The sequence below is a fragment of the Octopus sinensis genome, linkage group LG22 (genome assembly GCF_006345805.1).
Source record: "Octopus sinensis linkage group LG22, ASM634580v1, whole genome shotgun sequence".
NCBI lineage: Eukaryota > Metazoa > Mollusca > Cephalopoda > Octopoda > Octopodidae > Octopus > Octopus sinensis.
The window spans coordinates 20174280-20181779 of record NC_043018.1 but is presented as its reverse complement, the minus strand read 5'-3'; the positions used below and the strand labels follow the sequence as shown (position 1 = coordinate 20181779).

Here is a 7500-nt window from a genome sequence, read left to right as displayed (position 1 = left end):
TTTCTTGCAACGATTAAATAGAAGCTGTACTGCCTGGGTTTACATGGGTCTGTCCACTATATGTGGATTTTTTGTTTTTTAGAAGAAGCACTCCGTCGGTTACGACGACGAGGGTTCCGGTTGATCCGAATCAACAGAACAGCCTGCTCGTGAAATTAACATGTAAGTGGCTGAGCACTCCACAGACATGTGTACCCTTAACGTAGTTCTCGGGGATATTCAGCGTGACACAGAGAGTGACAAGGCCGGCCCTTTGAAATACAGGTACAACAGAAACAGGAAGTAAGAGTGAGAGAAAGTTGTGGTGAAAGAGTACAGCAGGGATCACCACCATCCCTGTCGGAGCCTCGTGGTGCTTTAGGTGTTTTCGCTCAATAAACACTCACAACGCCCGGTCTGGGAATCGAAACCACGATCCTATGACCGCGAGTCCGCTGCCCTAACCACTGGGCCATTGTGCCTCCATATGTGTATGTACACACACACACAAGCAGCTGAGAAGGGGTTCCTCTGAAGGGTCTCTGAAATAACATTACTCGAGGGGGTGCATAGTTCGGAGATCAAGGAATCCCTCTAGGTTGTTATTTGAGAGGGCACACAGCTCAGAAATTAGGGGATCCTTCTAGATTATTATTCAAGAGGGTGCATAGCTCAGAAATCAGGGAATTCCTTTAGGTTGTTACTGGAGAGGGTGCACAGCTCAGAAATTAGGGGATCCTTCTAGATTATTATTCAAGAGGGTGCATAGCTCAGAGATCAGGGAATTCCTTTAGGTTGTTACTTGAGAGGGAGCACAGCTCAGAAATTAGGGGATCCTTCTAGATTAATTTTCAAGAGGGTGCATAGCTCAGAGATCAGGGGATCCTTCTAGATTATTATTCAAGAGTGTGCATAGCTCAGAAATCAGGGAACTCCTCTAGGTTGTTACTTGAGAGGATGCACAGCTCAGAAATTAGGGGGTGCATAGCTTGGAGATCAGGGAATTCCTCTAGGTTGTTACTTGAGAGGGTGCACAGCTCAGAAATTAGGGGATCCTTCTAGATTATTATTCAAGAGGGTGCATAGCTTGGAGATCAGGGAATTTCTCTAGGCTGTTACTTGAGAGGGTGCACAGCTCAGAAATTAGGGGATCCTTCTAGATTATTATTCAAGAGAGTGCATAGCTCAGAGATCAGGGAATTCCTTTAGGTTGTTACTTGAGAGGGTGCACTGCTCAGAGATCAGGGGATCCCTCTAAGTCGATCCACAACTCCTTTGCATCAAGAGGTCACAGCTATGGTGCTACACAATGAGTGTATAAAAAAGCTATAAAAAAGAATCAGAAGTCTGTTTCTTCAAGACAAGAGACCGAGGAATAAACCCAAGAACGAACTGGTTGACTAAGATCCATAGTCTCAATTGGTGATGCTTAGGAATCCAGGAAGAAGAAGGAAAGTATAAGGATGGTTGCTTCTGACATGATCCTACAGACTCTACCCCAACAACCTTTCTAGGTAGGGTGAATAGGGGAGATGGATGGTTAGCTATGTAAGTTCAAGCCTGTCTCAAGCCTCGGGACCCAAATGGGGAGGTTGGAAGATTATATTGGTTTCATGGTGTTTAGGCAACAGAAATTATGGCATTACAACCTGCCTCCAGAACAAGAAGCCAGCCAACCATTGGTTTAGCCCCATCCTACCAAGCTTCGACTAGACCCTTTTTTCAATGCACTGAAGAGACGTGATATGATGGGTCTTGCTCAAGGACTCAAGGAATTATCTAGTCCAAGAACTGAACCCACTATCTATAAGTATTTGTGTGTGTGTGATCATTATTCTAATGTCCAATTTGCCATGCTAGCAAGGTCAAACGGAATTTATTGAGGTAGTTTTCTATGGTTGGGTGCTCTTCCTGTCACCAACTCTTACTTGTTTCTAAAATGCTTCGTCGCATGTTTTCTCTGAATATTGGAAATATACAACACATCATGTATGATGACATTGCCTTCTTTTAACAACTATCCATGTCTAAACGAGATGCAAGCGTGCACCACATACGTTAAATTTCTTCACCCAACACATCTATCTATCTGTCTATCTATATATGTGTGTGTGTGTGTGTGTAGAAACATAAACACACTCACACACACACACACATATATATATATGCATTCTTTTAATCTTTTACTTGTTTGAGTCATCTTGACTGTGGCCATGATGGAGCACCGCCTTTTTAGTCGAAGAAATTCACCCTTGGACTTAAGCCTGGTACTTATTCCATCGGTCACCTTTGCTGAACCGCTAAGTTACGGCGGACGTAAACACACCAACATCAGTTGTCAAGCAATGGTGTGAGAACAAATACACACACACATAAATATATACATACATATATATGACTGGCTTCTTTCAGTTTCTGTCTACCAAATCCACTCACGAGGTTTTGGGCGGTCAGAGGACATAGTACAAGACACTTGCTCAAGGTGCCACACAGTGGGACTGAACCTAGAACCATACAGTTGGGAAGCTAACTTCTTACCACACAGCCATGCCCGTACCTCTGTATGTGAATATATATATATATATATTATATATCTATATATATATATATATATAATTACACACACATATATTATTATATATGTATGTACATATAATATATGGTTTGCACATATGTCTAAATGTACAAACCTTATGTACATATCTACAAGCCATCCCATCCACACCACAGCATGAAAGGAACAAACACCTACAGTAAAAAAAAAAAAAAAATATATATGGACATTATATATATACTATATATATATATATGCATATATATATATATGTATATATATATGCATATATATATATATATATATGCATGTATATGTATATATATATATGCATTGTATATATATATATAATATATGCATGTATATAGTATATATATATGCATGTATATATATAGTATATATATTATATATATGCATGTATATATATATATATATATATATATATATAATGCATGTATATATATATATAATATATATATATGCATGTTATATATATATATATATATATATATATGCATGTAGATATATATATATATATATATATATGCATGTATATATAATAATATATATATATATACATGTATATATATATATATATATATATATATGCAGTATATATATATATATATATATATATATGCATGTATATATATATATATATATATATATGCATGTATATATATATCTATATATATATATGCATGTATATATATATATATATATATATGCATGTGTCATGTGCATATATATATATATATATATATATATGCATGTATATATATATATATATATATATATGCATGTATAGATTATATAATATATATATGCATATTATATATGTATATATCTATATGCATGTATATATATATATATATATGCATGTATATATATATATATATATATATATGCATGTATATATATATTATATATATATATTGCATGTATATATATATATATATATATATATGCATGTATAGTATATATATATATATATATATGCATGTATATATATATTATATATATATATGCATGTATATATATATATATATATATATATGCATGTATATATTATATATATATATATATATGCATGTATTATATATATATATATATATATATGCATGTATATATATATATATCTATATATATATGCATGTATATATATATAATATATATATATATGCATGTATATATATATATATATTATATATATATGCATGTATATAATATTATATATATATATATATATAGATATATATATATATATATATATATATAATAGATATATATATATATATATATATATATATATATAATAGTATATATATATATATATTATGTGTATAAGGCATTTCTTACAAACAAACGAGAACGAAAGAGAGATTAAGGGACAAACCTGCCGACAGCGAAATTCTTGTGCGATAAAAAGGGGTAAAAAAAAAAAAGGGGGGGGGGAAGATGAGCAAAATTTACTTCCAGCTGATCTAAAGCAAATATAAAGATATTTAAAGGAGTTAACTTATCTCTGCTGATAAAACATTCAGTACCTCATGGAGAATGGGAAACATAGCGGTAATGTGTTAGCAAATATGGCAGTGGCTATATTTATCCATACACCTCACTCTTGCTTATTTAAGTTATCTGTTGTGGCCCTGGGCAACGCGTAACATCATCCTGATTTGACTCGGGAGTCGGCTGATGTGATTACAGCTACCCTGCTTGTTGCTTCCACAAGTATTTGGCTGTATGATAAAGGACACGAGCAAATATATGAAACCACACACATACACGATATATACTCTTTACTCTCTTTTACTTGTTTCAGTCATTTGACTGCGGCCATGTTGGAGCACGGCCTTTAATTGAGCAACTCGACCCCGGGACTTATTCTTTTGTAAGCCCAGTACTTATATCCTATCGGTCTCTTTTGCCAAACTGCTAAGTAACAGGGACATAAACACGCCAGCATCGGTTCTCAAGCAATGCTGGGGGACAAACACAGACACACACGCATATATATATACATATATACTACAGGCTTCTTTCAGTTTCTGTCTACCAAATCCACTCACAAAGCTTTGGTCGGCTGAAGGCTATAGTAGAAACTCTTAAGCAAGGTGCTGTGCAGTACGATTGAACCTGGAACCATGTGGGGGGAGCATGACTCTCCATTGGTAGACGATGTGTCAGCGTTCTGTAATTTCTGGCTTCACAACCTAGGCAGATGATTCGTTTATAGTGCTTCAATGTTTTGTGTCGCCATAAGCTCCCTCCCTCCATCAGAACGACATTACCTGTACAGGTGCACATGTCTGCTGTGCATCAGATGTTGAAAGAATATAAACTGAAGTGTTTTGCTCAAAAACGCAACACAACACCTGGTCTGTGAATCAAAACGATCTCGCAATTGCAATGCCATGACCACTAAGCTATGCACCTTCACATTTTTAATATATACACCACATATATATATATATATATATCACACATACGACGGGTGCAGGAGTGGCTGTGTGGTAAGTAGCTAGCTTACCAACCACATGGTTCTGGGTTCATTGCCACTGCGTGGCATCTTGGGCAAGTGTCTTCTACTATAGCCTCGGGCCGACCAAAACCTTGTGAGTGAATTTGGTAGACAGAAACTGAAAGAAGCTCATCGTATATATATATGTATATATATATATATATATATGTGTGTGTGTGTATATGTTTGTGTGTCTGTTTGTCCCACCAACATCGCTTGACGACTGATGCAGGTGTATTTACGTCCCTGTAACTTAGCAGTTCGGCAAAAGATACTGATAGAATAAGTACTGGGCTTACAAAGAATAAGTTTTGGGGTTGATTTGCTCGACTAAAGGCGGTGCTCCAGCATGGCCGCAGTCAAATGACTGAAACAAGTAAAAGAGTAGAATATATACACACACACAAATACATATTATATGTTTACCCACCATTGCTTGACAACTGGTGTTGATGTGTTTACATCCCTGTAACTTAGCAGTTCACCAAAAGAGTCCAATAGAATAAGTACTAGGCTTACAAAGAATAAATCCTGGGGTTGATTTCTTTGAATGAAAAACCTTCCAAGGTGGTGCTCCAGCATGACCACAGTCAAATGACTGAAGCAAGTAAAAGAGTGAAAGAAGAACAACACACACACACACACACACAACACATACATATTAAGCAACAAATATATATGTGTATCATCATCATCATCATCTTTTTAACATCTTCTCCGTGCTAGCATTGGTCAGGCAGAATTTTGATGAAGCAGATTTCCTACAGCTGGATGCCTTTACTGCTGCCAGCCCTCGCCTGTTTCCAAGCAAAGTAATTTTCCCCTATGGCCAGACATATTCTTACACAGCTGGAGTCTATTGACTAAAATAAGTGAAGGCTAACACCATGTGGGCAAAATCATTTGTGTGGTAGGTGAAGCCACCCTCAGGCACATATGTAAAAATTTTTGCACCAGTAGGGTATGCCTGTTCCTGGCGACACAAAACATTGAAGCACTATAAACGAATCATCTGCCAAGGTTGTTAAGCAAGAAATTACAGAACACAGACACATCGTCTACCAATGGAGAGTCATGCTTCCCCACCACATGGTTCCAGGTTCAATCCTACTGCACGGCACCTTGCATGTAGTGCACACTCATTGGAATTTTGGTTTCAAACATATTGAGTAGAGATATTGAAGGAAGTTTTGCCAAAAGTTTGATAATTCTCAAGCTAAAACCATCCAGAAAATTCAGCAGGCCTTGGTGAGAATGCCATGGACAAAACTAAGCCCAAGAAATTGTATAACAATTTCAAACGTGGCGGCACCTAAGTGTGGAGTGAGGCATGCTCAGGCAGACCATCCACAAACCAAAATAAGGAACTGATTGAGAAGGTTTGACAAAGAGTCATGGAAGACTGTCATGTAACAAATCAGGAAATTGGTCACAAAGTAGGAATTAGTGCAGGATCAGTGCATTCCAGTTTAATGGAAGATTTGTGCAGATAGAGAATGTTGGTGAAATTTGTCCCTAAGGTGCTGGTGGAGCAGTAGAAGCAACTCCACAAGAAAATTGCTCAGGACATGCCAGGCTCTGCAAACCACGACCCAGACTTCATGAAGAGCTTCATCACTGGTGATGAGACATGGGTTCATGGCCTCAGCTTCATGTGTTCTGTCATCTTGCCTGAAAACGAAAATCCGACAAACATGCAGTACAGGTCTATACTCTAGGCCAGTGGTTTTCAACCAGGGTTCGGCGGAACCTTAGGGTTCCGCAAGAAGTTACAAAACTGCTAAAATCGGCAGTAATTTTTAATTCTACCTGTGCTGATATGTGTGCATAAGACTATAAAATTATTGCACAGGGGTTCCCCGAGCCAGTGGAATATTTCCTTGGGGTTCTGCTCCAGCAAAAAGTTTGAAAAGCACTGCTCTAGGCATAATAGTCAAGAACTGATAGGGCCTACCAGCTTCAAAAGTTCTCACGCCTGCATAGGAAGGGTGGCATCACCTTCCACCTGAAGGATTTTGTCCATATATTAGTTTTGGTTGGGAAAAAAACCAAGTCAGGTATTCTTTTGAACACATCTTGTATATGTGTGTATGTGTATTTTGTTGTTATGCTCAATTATAATTAAAACAATTTTACGTTAATCTGATGGGTTATTACTAATTAATTATTCTTAAACTAGAATGGTATTGACAGGGACTTCGAAGTTCCGGTCAGTTAAGCCATTATTGGACGTTCAAAACCAGCCACTTCCAGTTGACGCAACCAAGGATGATCAAGCCCCAAATATTTCATTCGCTGAAATTGCTACAGGCTCGACTCAAAGGAATCGAGTGCCGTGTTGCTATATCAAGGCACTTACCAAACTTATTCTGTCAAAGTGCCTTGGCACGAAAGTATTGCCCCCCCAAGCACGACACACTGTGCCCCCCGAGTCACTCTGTTT

At 37.3% G+C, this 7500-nt stretch overlaps 1 protein-coding gene across 5 annotated transcripts in view; it reads right to left on the bottom strand.

Annotated features, from left to right (window-relative positions):
* LOC115223120 (alpha-1,6-mannosyl-glycoprotein 2-beta-N-acetylglucosaminyltransferase-like) overlaps window positions 1-7500 on the bottom strand; it is a 635056-nt gene that overhangs the window by 123537 nt on the left and 504019 nt on the right. The window lies entirely within an intron of this gene.